Raw genomic sequence first — 14611 nt, forward strand, 5'->3', positions numbered from 1 at the left:
TTGACCCGTCCTCGATCTCCGAGATACCCTTGCAGCGTCTCCAATCACTCATGGTCGCGGATCTGAAATGGTTATATAATAACCGTGAGAACGAGTCTCAATAAGCAACCCCCTATATCCCACGTAGGTCAATGCCTACCCAGACAAGTCATACATGCAATATACCCCATAACATATAAAAATCGCATCCTTATACTTACCTCACCATCGAACCCATGCTAACACTGCACGTTAGTCATAACATGGTAATGCAGTAATAGTAACTAAATAGCACATCGCAATTGCTCAAACGTCAACCACACTTGCACGCAATTCATCTTACTAATTCGACCACACATTCAACCAACCAATTCAATCACACGTTCAACCAGCCAATTCATTCACACTCAACTAGCCAATTCAGTCACACTCAACCAGCCATTTCAATCACACTCAAATCGCATGCGTGGCTTAACATCTTTCTCACGACCCGCACCACTGCGCCTCAGGTCCATTCTCACTGCCCGCGCCACTTCGCCTCAGGCCCATCTGGCACACCGGCCATTCATACTTTTACACGAACCGCCGTCAACACGTCCCAAGTCTGTAGCCCTCCGATCAATCCGGGCTCACTTTCTAATGACCGACGTAAACACGTCCCGGTCTAACACACCTTTAACGGGCCACCGTCAACACGTCTCAAGCCCGCGTCCATTTGGCGCACCGGCCATTCATGCCTTCACACGGACCACCGTCAACACGCCCCAAATCCGTAGCCCTTCGATCAATCCAGGCTTATAATCGACAGGCATACACACGCCATTCAATTCAATCAATTTCACGCCAAATGTATCAAACGATCCATATTCACAACTCAATCCAATTCACAATTCGCCACATCAATCCACAAGCCCGACGTTCAAGTCGGCCACGTACGATCACCCAAATCGTGCATATTATTTTATCAAATCCAATTAGCACAATTATATAACCATATAATTAAAATAAATCGTGCCCTAACCGTTCCGAACCCTAAACAAGTCTATAAAGTACCCAAAGTACTAGGTAGGGTTTAGGAAGTCACTTACTTCAATATGGCCCGGGAAAAACCCGTACGGGCTCAAAACGGGCCGGATGAACACTACGGCTGAATGAACAGTACGGCGCGGGGCTCGGCCACGGCTCGGCACATGGCCATGCCCCGGGGCAATCCGGCCACGGCCTGGGCATGCTCAAGCTGGCTGGGCAGCGAGCTAGGCGAGCTCAGCCACGGCCCGAGACGCTCGGGCAACGGGCTCGGCGACCGGCGGATGGGTGACGAACGAGCGCGGCGAAGGGAGCGGCTACTGTGGGGCTGTTCGGGGGCTGTTCTAGGCGTGAACAACAACTGGTGGTGGTGGTTTGGGGTGCCGGACAGCGGCGGAAGTGAACAGTGGCTGAACCGGCGAGAGGCGCTTCTCGCGCGCGGCTTGGGCGAACCGGCGACGGGAGGTTTCGGGCGGCCGGGGGCGAGAGAGGGAGAGTGGGGCTGGGGCTGAGGCGGCGGCAGCGGGGCGGCACAGCGCGGCTGGGGTGAGCTGGCGGCGATGGTGGCTCACGGCGGGAGGGACGGCGGGCCGGGTCGACGGGAGGCGCGACCAGTGCGGCCGGGCTGGACAGTCCCCGACGGCGATCGTAGGGGGCGACGGTGGCGGTGCTGCTCAGCCGGGAACGAGCTGAGGTGGTGGCGACGAGAAGGTGGTGCGTGGCGGTGGTTGGTTCCGGCGAGGACAAGCCGGCGGTGAGCAGCAGAAAAGAAGAGGCCAGGCGGAAGAAGAAAACCAGCGAAGGAGGAGAAGAGAAGAAGAAAAGAAAAGAAAAAGGAAAAGAAAAGAAAGAAAAGGAAGAGAGAGAGAAGTGGATGGGTCTGACAGAGGGGAATAGAGGACAGACGTGCGCAAGGGGAGGTGACCGGAGAGAGAGAGAGAGAGAGAGAGAGAGAAAGAGCCACAAAGTCAAACATCATCATCGCCATCCAACGGCCCACGATCGAACTCGAAAACGATCTAACGGCCCACAAAAATCCTAATTAATAATATAGGAAAAAGGCCAAAAGAAAATAACCCAAAACACACTACGAGGGAGGTCTACTAGTTCAAATCCGCACCCGGTCAAAATTTCACTTTCTCACTATTCCTGGTAAGATTGACGCTGGCCACAATAATATCGACACCGTCTAATTTATTTCGTCCCGAAACTCCCGAAAATCGACTGCCAAGTTCGGGGTCTAAATAACGGCCAAATTCGATCGAGTGCGATTCTAGCAAAATCTCTATTTTAAAAAAAACAAGAACCCGAGAGTGATCAGTTCCCGGGCGAGATTCTATTATAAACGCACTGACGAATTACACGTTTTATAAATCCCAAAAATGGGCCGAAATTCGGAATGTCACAACTCTTCCCCCCTTACAAAAATTTCGTCCTCGAAATTTATAATCCAACTAAACTATTCAAACAAATGGGGGTATTGGTGTCGCATCAACTTTTCACTTTCCCACGTCGCACCTTCGGTTCCATGGTGCTCCCTAATCACCTTTACCATCGGAATTGTCTTATTCCGCAACACTCGTTCCATTCTGTCCTCGATCCTTACTGGCTTTTCCACGTACGACACTCTGTCGTCCACGTCTATTTCTTCATAATTTAACACGTGGGTCGGGTCCGGTTCATATTTCCTTAACATCGACACGTGGAATACATTATGCACTTGAGATAAATTCGGCGGTAACGCGAGACGATAGGCCAAAGTGCCGATTCTCTCTAAGACCTCAAATGGACCCACGTACCTCGGGCTCAATTTTCCTTTCTTGTCAAACCGTGACAATCCTCTTATCGGCGACACCTTGAGGAATACGTGATCCCCTACTCGAAACTCCAAAGGCCTACGTCTCCGGTCTGCATAATTCTTTTGGCGGCTCTGAGTAGTCTTAAGCCTATCCCAGATCTTCTTGACTGTTTCGACTGACTGTTGAACCAACTCGGGACCCGTGATGCTCATCTTACCAACTTCATCCCAACAAACCGGTGTTCTGCAAACTCTGCCATACAATGCCCCAAACGGTGCCATTTTAATACTCTGCTGATAGCTATTGTTATAGGCAAACTCAACCAAGGGCAATTATTCTTCCCAACTTCCCCTAAAATCCAGTACACATGCTCGCAGCATATCTTCCAAAGTCTGAATCGTCCTCTCAGACTCGCCATCCGTCTGCGAATGATAGGCCGTGCTAAACTGTAATCTCGTTCCTAATGCCGTATGAAGACTTTTCCAAAATGCGGCAGTAAACTTAGGATCACGGTCCGAGGTGATCGTTACTAGTACTCCATGGAGATGGATTATGTATCGCACATACAAATCGGCATACCTTTCCAAGGCAAAATCCTTTCACACTGGTAGAAAATGTGCTGACTTTGTCAACCGATCCACTATCACCCAAATCGAATCATGGCCCTTCTGGCTCCTCGGTAATCCCATGACGAAGTCCATCGTGATGTGTTCCCATTTCTACTCGGGGATTTCCAATGGCTGCAACATTCCACCCGGCTTGCAATGTTGCGCCTTCACTTGTTGGCATGTGAAACACTTAGCCACATGTTTGGCCACGTCCACTTTCATGTCGTTCCACCAATAATGCTGTCGTAAGTTTTGATACATCTTCGTACTACCCGGGTGAATACTATAATTACTACAATGTACTTCAGACAAAATCTCCCCCTTAAGCTCTGCATCATCAGGCACACACAACCTTCCACGGAATTTCAGAATCCCATCTTCGGATACCTAAAAGTCCGGTTTCTTCTTCCTCTTTATTTTTTTTATTTTTTATTTTTTTGGGTCCAATTCCAGAATCTTCTGGATCTTTGGGTCCGTTGACTGTAAAGCCTTAATCTTAGTTTGGATCTCCGGTTCAATCCTCAATGCGGCAAGTAGACTTGAAAACATGGCTCACTTCAAACTTAAACTCTGAATCCCGGACTCCCTCCAACATGGTCCATTCTTTGACCATCATATGCGCGATGCTCGATTTCCAACTCAGTGCATCCACTACCTTATTAGCTTTTCCGGGGTGATATAAAATATCGCAGTCGTAGTCTTTAAGGAGTTCCATCCAATGACGCTGTCTCATGCTAAGTTCTTTTTGGGAAAACAGATGCCTTTAAACTCTGATGATCTGTATAAATCTAAAATTTCTCCCCACACAGGTTATGCCTCCAAATCTTAAGAGCGAAAATAATCGCGATCAATTCCAAGTCATGCGTCGGATAGTTCTGCTCATGCGGCCTCAATTGACGCGATGCGTATGCCACTACTTTCCCGTGTTGCATTAGCACACATCCCAATCCTCTTAACGATGCGTCACTGTAAATCTCATAACCTCCCGGACCTGACGGGATCGTTAACACTGGCGCGGTCGTCAATCTCTGCTTCAAGTCCTGAAAGCTCTCTTCGCACTTCTCCGTCCATTCAAACTTAGTCTCCTTCTTAAGCAACCTTGTCAATGGAGTGGCTATTGCCGAGAATCTTTTCACAAATCGTCTATAGTAATCTGCTAGTCCTAAGAAGCTTCGAACCTCAGTAACCGTCGTCGGTCTCGGCCAATCCATCACTGCTTCAATCTTTGCCGGATCCACGGAGATTCCTTTTCCGGAAATTACATGCCCAAGAAATACTACTCGGTTCAGCCAAAACTCGCACTTGCTAAACTTAGCATATAGTGCATGCTCTTTTAACGTTCATAGAACCTTTTCCAAGTGTACCTCATGTTCCTCGGGGCTCTTTGAATACACCAAAATATCATCTATGAAGACAATGACGAACTGATCCAAAAACTCCTTGAATACCAGATTCATTAAGTCCATAAAGGCTGCAGGGGCATTTGTCAGTCCAAACGGCATCGCCGTGAACTCGTAGTGTCTATATCTCGTCCTAAATGCCGACTTCGACACGTCCTCCTTCTTAATCCTCAATTGGTGATAGCCAGTCCTCAAATCGATCTTAGAAAACACTGACGTCCCTTGTAACTGGTCAAACAGGTCATCAATCCTTAGTAACGGGTACTTATTCTTAATGGTCACCTGATTCAATTGTATGTAGTCAATACACAATCTTAATGATCCGTCCTTTTTCCTCACGAATAACACTGGCGCTTCCCCTGGAGACGCACTCGGACGAATAAAGCCTTTATCCAACAACCCTTGCATTTGAACCTTAAATTCTTTTAACTCTGACAGCGACATCCGAAAAGGGTGTTCGCTAGATTGGTTCTGTCTCTAGAGCTAACTCAATCACAAACTCCACTTCTCTATCGGCAATTCCTGAGGAAAGACATCGGGAAGATTACACACCTCGACTATCTCCTCTAGCCTTGGTTCCTTAACCAACGAGTCAACCACAAATAATTATCTTTCTATACCTCAAAGACAAAGCTCAATCCATCCAATTTCAATCCAACAGTCTCCCAAAAACAAATCACATCGGTTCTTTACAAAATCTAAAATTTCCAAGCAACACTCATCCTTCCAAACCCGTCCAAGAATATCATCAGTAATCCATAAATCCTTAAACCGATTGCACCTATTCACCCTAAAATTGATTATAAGTCTTTCATGATCACTCAAGCGATAACTTCAAAATCATCTCCTATTGCACCAAATATCATCACATAATGCATCTAGACTTTCAAGGCACATTCCACGCTTCTTTTCCAGCCACAACATACACTTTTCCTTACGTTCTTAGCCGATTCTGATTAATCTTCGGGGCAGCTCTCGCTTAATGTCCTACATGCGATCGCTGCGATTGCATCAGTGGTCTAACCTATCGGTTCAGCAATTTCTCACTTGGTGACCTTGCTGTCCACATCCATAACATGTTCCACTTCTACCTCGGCAATAGTCATTCTTATGCCCCTTTCCATAAGACCGACATGCGGCGTTGGAGTAGTAGTTCGGCTTTCCAAAGTTCTTTCTTACTAGATGGACAAATCTCTTGTTCTCGGTCATAAGCTTCTTCCCACAGTTCCCATTGTTCCTAGCTGGCGTGTACCGCGATCCATATACGATAACCCTCTCATTCATATCCCTTTCAACCGTTTAAGCCTTGTCATACAGCTCATTACAATCCGTTAAGTTCATTAGCATCAACTGACTGCGGAGATTCGATTTCAGTCCATCCCGGAACCTCCTTGTCCTATCCACACGATCATTGACTATCCTTGATGCGTACTTAGACAACCTTACAAACTTGACCTCGTACTGATCGATTGACATTCAATTTTAGCGAAGCCGAAGAAACTCTGTCATCTTCTGTTCTCGCGCACTCTCCGAAAAATACTTCCCATTGAAAGCCTTGACCAAAGCACCCCAATACTTCAAAACCTTTTTCCAACTCTTATATCTAAAGGGATGTAGCCTCAAGGTCACTTTTCCCATCAAACTTCGGAGATTTCAATTTCAAAAAATTGCTCAACCAGTTATTGCATCCGCCTGACTGCATTAACTTACCCTTAACCTTGGTTCTCATCATTCCCATTAAAATGCCAACTTCTTCGAGTGCCCTCAGAATTTCAACCACCCTGGGATCCTCTACAATTCCAGCTTGCGAACCTATACGACCTCGATCTCGACCTCGACCTCAACCTCGACTACTCAAACTCACAGGATCACACCACTCACTTACCTGCTATAATTCCCCTCGGGAATTAAAGACCTAGGCCAACTATACCAGTCTAAAGCCCTAGGCAGTGAATCGCAACAACAATTCACTAAGTAGGCAACCAATCCCAAACAACGGCAAATCACAACCAACAAAGTTCGTGCACTTACCTCAAGTCCTGACGCACCTGCATCTCACGTAATATTGCATAAAAATCACTCAGCAATCACAATCAAACAGTCTAGGTAACGCAGAGCCCACAAGTCTCCCTAATTAACTACCCCAAAGTCATCGCTCCTTATCACTCCAGGCTTCGACCATCTTGGTTCGAGTTGACCTTGCTCTGATACCAAATCAACCGAGATGTCACGACCCACACCCTACGAGCGCGCGATCATCCCTCGATGATCGATCATTGAATGCGACGTCCCAGGCACGTCGCCGACCCAACCCAAATATCAGAGATTAGGCACGCGCGGAAACAAATAGAAACAACCCGCACAATTAATAATGACAAGGGGTAACAATAGCACAAAACAATAACTGTAATTCCTACACTTGGCAGATACATACGACGTCCACAAAAAGACAATCCCCAAGCTAGGCCACAACAACAGAACCATATTCCTCAAAAGGGACAATGGTTCGCAAACTTAACTCTTCTGCAAAGGGGGACTCAAAATACCGAGAACTTGACCCGTCCTCGATCTCCGAGATACCCTTGCAGCGTCTCCAATCACTCATGGTCGCGGATCTGAAATGGTTATATAATAACCATGAGAACGAGTCTCAATAAGCAACCCCCTATACCCCACGTAGGCCAATGCCTACCCAGACAAGTCATACATGCAATCTACCCCATAACATATAAAAATCGCATCCTTATACTTACCTCACTATCGAACCTATGCTAACACTGCACGTTAGTCATAACATGGTAATGCAGTAATAGTAACTAAATAGCACATCGCAATTGCTCAAGCGCCAACCACACTTGCACGCAATTCATCTTACTAATTCGACCACACATTCAACCAACCAATTCAATCACACGCTCAACCAGCCAATTCAGTCACACTCAACCAGCCAATTCAGTCACACTCAACTAGCCAATTCAGTCACACTCAACCAATTCAGTCACACTCAAATCGCATGCGTGGCCGAACATCTTTCTCACGATCCGCGCCACTGTGCCTCAGGTCCATTCTCACTGCCCGCGCCACTGCGCCTCAGGCTCATCTGGCACACCGGCCATTCATACTTTTACACGGACCGCCGTCAACACGTCCCAAGTCCGTAGCCCTCCGATCAATTCGGGCTCAATTTCCAATGACTGGCGTAAACACGTCCCGGTCTAACACACCTTTAACGAGCCACCGTCAATACGTCTCAAGCCCGCGTCCATTTGGCACACCGGCCATTCATGCCTTCACACGGACCGCCGTCAACACGTCCCAAGTCCGTAGCCCTCCGATCAATCCGGGCTTATAATCGACAGGCATACACACGCCATTCAATTCAATCAATTTCACGCCAAATGCATCAAACGATCCATATTCACAACTCAATCCAATTCACAATTCGCCACATCAATCCACAAGCCCGACGTTCAAGTCGGCCATGTACGATCACCCAAATCGTGCATATTATTTTATCCAATCCAATTAGCACAATTATATAACCATATAATTAAAATAAATCGTGCCCTAACCGTTCCGAACCCTAAACAAGTCTATAAAGTACCCAAAGTACTAGGTAGGGTTGAGGAAGTCACTTACTTCAATATGGCCCGGGAAAAACCCGCACGGGCTCAAAACGGGCCGGATGAACAGTACGGGTCGGATGAACAGTACGCCCGGATGAACAGTACGGCGCGGGGCTCGGCCACAGCTCGGCACACTGCCATGGCCTGGGGCAGTCCGGCCACGGCCTGGGCACGCTCAGGCTAGCTGGGCAGCGGGCTAGGTGAGCTCAGCCACGGCCCGAGACGCTCGGGCAACGGGCTCGGCGACCGGCGGATGGGCGACGAACGAGCGCGGCGAAGGGAGCGGCTACTGTGGGGTTGTTCGGGGGCTGTTCTAGGCGTGAACAACAGCTGGTGGTGGTGGTTTGGGGTGCCGGACAGCGGCGGAAGTGAACAGTGGCTGAACCGGCGAGAGGCGCTTCTCGCGCGCGGCTTGGGCGAACCGGCGACGGGAGGTTTCGGGCGACCGGGTGCGAGAGAGGGAGAGCTGGGGCTGAGGGGGTGAGGCGGCGGCAGCGGGGCGGCACAGCGCGGCTAGGGTGAGCTGGCGGCGACGGTGGCTCACGGCGGGAGGGACGGCGGCTGGGTTGACGGGAGGTGCGACCCGCGTGCTGGCTGGACAGTCCAGCGACAGCAATCGTGGGGGGCGACGGTGGCGGTGCTGCTCAGTCGGGAACGAGCTGAGGTGGTGGCGATGAAAAGGTGGTGCGTGACGATGGTTGGTTCAGGCGAGGACAAGCCGGCGGTGAGCAGCAGAAAAGAAGAAGCCAGGCGGAAGAAGAAAACCAGCGAAGGAGAAGAGAAGAGAAGAAGAAAAGAAAAGAAAAAGGAAAATAAAAGAAAGAAAAGGAAGAGAGAGAGAAGTGGATGGGTCTGACAGAGGGGAATAGAGGACAGACGTGCGCAAGGGGAGGTGACCGGAGAGAGAGAGAGAGAGAGAGAGAGAGAGAGAGAGAGAGAGAGAGAGAGAGAGAGAGAGAGAGAACCACAAAGTCAAACATCATCATCGCGATCCAACGTCCCACTATCGAACTCGAAAACGATCTAACGGCCCACAAAAATCCTAATTAATAATATAGGAAAAAGGCCAAAAGAAAATAACCCAAAACACATTACGAGGGAGATCTACTAATCCAAATCCGCACCCGGTCAAAATTTCACTTTCTCACTATTACTTGTAAGATTGACGCTGGCCACAATAATATCGACACCGTCCAATTTATTTCGTCCCGAAACTCCCGAAAATCGATTGCCAAGTAGAGGTGGCCACGGGCCGGTTTTGGCCCGGAACCGGATCGGAACCGGCCCGGTCAAACCCGGGCCCGCGGTTTGGAACCGAAACCAGCCCGTGGCATACGGGCCCTGTTCCGGTTCCAGAAAAATTTGAACCGGCCCGGAACCGCCGGTTCTGCGAAAAAAATAAATAAATAAATAAAAAAATTTTTATAAAAAAAGCTGCATGCAGGCTGCAGCCTGCAGCAGCCCGTTGCCAGGCAACGGCCAAACCCAAAAAAAAAAAAAAAATTATCCGCAGCGGGGCTCGCAGACGTGCGAGCCCCGCTGCGGGCTTGCACCTTGCGGCCCGTTGGGGCAACGGCTACGCCCAACGGGCGTTTTATAAAAAAAAAAAAACACACAACCGTTGCAATTTTGCAACGGTTATGTTTTATTTTTTTTAATTCTAAATTTTCTTCTATTTTTTTCCTATAAATTCTCTCAAATTCTCTGAAATTCTCTCAATTTTCTCAATCCACGCAATTCTTTCTTAATTCTCCCAATTAATCCGCTCAATTCTCTCAATCCATTCGAAAAATGGCAAGTGGAAGTCGAGTGCCAACTGGCAAAGGTAAGAATATAGCGACGGAATCCCATCATTCTTTTGATCCTCGTGAATATGCAGATTTTCAAGATGATGAAATCAACATTTTTCACGATGTGGAGCGCGTCCCGACGCAAGAAAGTTTTCATCCTCCTGCTGAAATATCTACAACAAAGGAAGCGGAACGGAAATTTACATCTGACATTTGGAATCACTTCACGAAAATGGAAAGGTTTGATATCGGTCAAAAAATGTATGATATAATTTGTAAATATTGTTGAAAAATATATAAATATACAGGTGGACAAGGATATGGAACATTAACCGAAACGGGAATCGATATCGGGCAATAACAAATTTCCGGGTACGTCAATCCTAACACTTCCCCTTTATTTCGTTTTAATGAAAAAACTTATAAGGAAGAATTAGGCAAATTTATTTCCGTTGAGCATTTAGCATTTAATTTTGGAGAAAGATTTGGTTTTAATGAATTTGTACAAAAAGCATGTGCTCCACAAGCAAAACGTGTTCCTAGAAATTCAATTAAACGAGTAATTAAAGATCTTTACAAAAATGGAAAAAATGATTTACAAAACTTTTTTATGCAATTTAATAGATGCGTGCATATAAGTAGTGATATTTGGAGTGATCATTGGCAAAATCATTCTTACATGGGCATAACATGTCATTGGATAGATGACGAGTGGACTATTCAAAAAAGAGTTATTGCATTTAGAGTTTTCGATGATCATCATACGGCAAATAATATTTATAGAATAATTAGGCAAGTTTTAGAAGAATATTATTTGCTTAACAAAATTTTTTCAATTGGTTTTGATAATGCCGCAGCAAATACCGCTTCAATTGCCGAGTTAGAAAATATTTGTAAACCCACTTTTGGCAGAAAATTGTTTCACATTAGATGTGCTTGTCATGTTTTAAATTTATATGTACAAGATGGTTTGAAAACTCTTGATATTTTTCTTCAACCAATAAAAACGGCGATTCAATTTTTATGGAAACATCCCAAAAAAATGAAAGAATGGAGTAAATTTTGTAGAGATAATGGCAAAAAGCCAAAAAGATTTCCAAGAGATGTTCCAACTCGTTGGAATTCTACTTTCCACTTGCTTAATGAATCTTTAGCATATAAAGATTTATTATGTGTATTCATTTCTAATAATATACCTCAGATTAATTTATACCCACAAGAGTGGCATATTTGCCAAAAAAAATTAGATCTTTTAAAGGTTTTTAATGATGCAACTTATACTTTGTCTGGTGTTTATTATCCTACTACACATTTATTTTTAGTAGAGTGTACTAATATTGTCGGAACTTTTGATGAATATGAAAATGATGTTGAATTACAACATACTATAGTTGCAATGAAAATGAAATGGCTTCATTATTATAGTGAAATTCCCATGATTTATTTAGTTGCTTGTGTTTTTTATCCGCGTTGCAAATTGGATGGCTTAAATAATTTTTTGCGTGCGTATTATTAATGTTTACATTATGATGTGACAAATGTTACAACCATAGTACGTGAGGTTAAAAACGTAGTAATAGAATTATATAATGAATTTTATACTAAATATAATTTAGGTGATATTAGATCTTCTCAATCTACGGAGATACAAAATGACAATACAGGTAAAATTAGTAGAGGGTACCAACTTTTATTACATAGACAAAAAAAACAAAAGGGAGTAATAGGAAATATTTCTGAATTAGAGAGTTATCTAACCATTTTATTTGAGTTTACTGAAGCCGAAGGTGGTACAGATTTTTTTTATTTTGGATTGGTGGAAGAGGCACGCAAGCCAATACCCAATCCTTTCTCTTATTGCAAAACAGATTTTTTCAACCCCTTGTTCCACAGTTGCGGTCGAACAAGCATTCAGTGCCGGAGGTAATATTTTGAACGAACATCGTTCAAGATTAGATCCAGAATCAGTGGAGATGCAAGCTTGTGTTGCTGATTGGACGAAGGCTCAATACCGGCAACAAGAGATAGATCGGAATAATGAATCCGAATTCTTTAACGACGGAGATACTACCGCTACCAGTATCGGTACTGGAACGGGTAGTGACGATTGAGGGTAAAAGAACTATTGGAGTTGGCAAATATTTCGGGAACTCTTGTTTCTCATACCGGGTACACCCACGTGAGTTTAGGAAAATCGAAATATAATCCGACGATATGTGACCTCTAGTCCCCTGCGCACGGAATGCTTAGGTTTTGGGATAATTTTAGGGTATATATATTGTACTCCTTTTTTTTTAAGATCGTTGTAACGAATTGTAATGTGCTTAATGATAATTTATTAAGTTGAAGTCCTCTCTTTCTCTCTTGTCTTTTTGTCCCCAAATTTGAGTACAATTTACATTTTAATCACAATTTATATTGAATAATGTTCTATCACAAGAATAGTATTTTTTTTATTTTCATTTCTGTTTTTCCTTTTCTGTTTTTCTTCTTTTTCTTTTCCTTTTCCTTTTCTGTTTTTCCTTTTTCTCTTTTGTCTTTTTTCCTTGTTTCTGTTTTTTAAAATTATAATTTATATTTTAATTTTTTTTCTTCCTCCGCGGCCGGCCATGGCCGGGGCCGGCGCGGAGGAAGAAAAAAAAAAGAAAAGGAAAAGGAAAAGAAAAAAAACAGAAAAAAAAAAAATCGGAACCGGCCCGGAACCGGTTCCGGTTCACACTTGGCCACGAACCGGAACCGCCGGTTCCGAACCGTGGCCACCTCTACTGCCAAGTTCGGGGTCTAAATAACGGCCAAATTCGATCGAGTGCGATTATAGCAAAATCTCTATTTTAAAAAAAAAACAAGAACCCGAGAGTGATCAGTTCCCGGGCGAGATTCTATTATAAGCGCACTGACGAATTACACGTTTTATAAATCCCAAAAATGAGCCGAAATTCAGAATGTCACAAAAGACATGCATTCAATGGCATTTTCTTCTCAAATAAACAAGGTTGCAAATGAACTTATGCGGCATGACCAATTAGGCCATCAAAATTGTCGTATTTTACAACTTTTGTGGTATGATGATTTGATTTCAGTAAGTTATCTGCTAGCACTTTATGTACAAGTAGTCAGATTAGTAGAAATTCATGATTGTCATTTTCTTTATTGATTCTTGATGTTTCCATCCATTGAAGAAAATACATTGTGGTATTTAGGGCCCAGCCCAGTTCCTTCTATGCAAAGATTTCGATGTGCTCTGATCATTAAATGTAGAGGTACTCCTATTATGCAACTCGACATGAAGGGTAGTATGGCTTGGAGTTGGCGATGTATTCTCAAGCTAAGACTTGCTCTAACATCTATTATCTCAAGGCAAACATATTGTTGTAAAGAGATATACAAGGAATTCAGACAGGAGAGACCGACCACACAATGGTATCAATTAATTTGGACCAGTGGGTTAGCAAGTATAATTTTATCGGTTGGCTTGTTTGCAGAGATAGGCTACCGACAACAGTAGCCCTATCACGATGGTTGTCTTCGGTTGATACTAAGTGTAATTTTTGTATGACTAGTATAGAAGATAGAAACCACTTATTCTTTGAGTGCACTTGGACAGGTAGTGTATGGTCTAGTATCCCGGCACAAAATGAAATTTGGCATTCTGCAGGAGGTTGGAATCTAGAACTTCAATGGATGATCGGGGCCACCAAGGGCAAAAACTTGGAGGCGAGACTCCTTAAGCTGTCTTTCTTAGCGACTATTTATTGCATATGGATGGAACGTAACCGCAGATGGTTTCAAAACAAGTCGATTGAAGCTCATCTTCTGATGGCTAGGATTCGAAAGGCTGTAAGAGGTAGGGTGTCACTTTACGAACAATATAGGCCTTGCCAGACAAATGTTTTATTGGCTATTGTATGAAGGCTTCCTTCCTCCATCTTCTCGCATAATTAGTCTCTTTGAAATGCTAAGGGTTTCCCTAAGCCTTTGTACCTCATCTGATTAATGATATTTACATATTTACACCAAAAAAAAAAGATTTCGATGTAGTATTTATTAATGATTTCTCTCGAAAACTATTGGTTGAATCTATAGTTCAATCTCAATCTCAAGCTTCCAAATCCTTAGTGCATCCCATAATCCCATAAATATCATGATCTCGAAGCCAAATCCCAGGTATGCCAATATAGCAATATCATCTATCCCTCTTGAGTCACACACCATCCATTCAGCCTTAAAACACCTTGGTTGGACAATTGCTATGCTTGAGGAGTTGAATGCTCTTGCAATCAACAAAACATGGGAACTTGTTCCTTGTCATCCCTCGATGAATGTGGTTGGATGTAAATGGTTGTTCAAGGCAATGGATCGATCACAAAACTTCCAAGGGATTGA

The sequence above is a fragment of the Syzygium oleosum genome, unplaced genomic scaffold (genome assembly GCF_021117445.2).
Source record: "Syzygium oleosum isolate NSW1041296 unplaced genomic scaffold, Sole_v2.1 Sole_v2.55, whole genome shotgun sequence".
Classification (NCBI taxonomy): Eukaryota; Viridiplantae; Streptophyta; class Magnoliopsida; order Myrtales; family Myrtaceae; genus Syzygium; species Syzygium oleosum.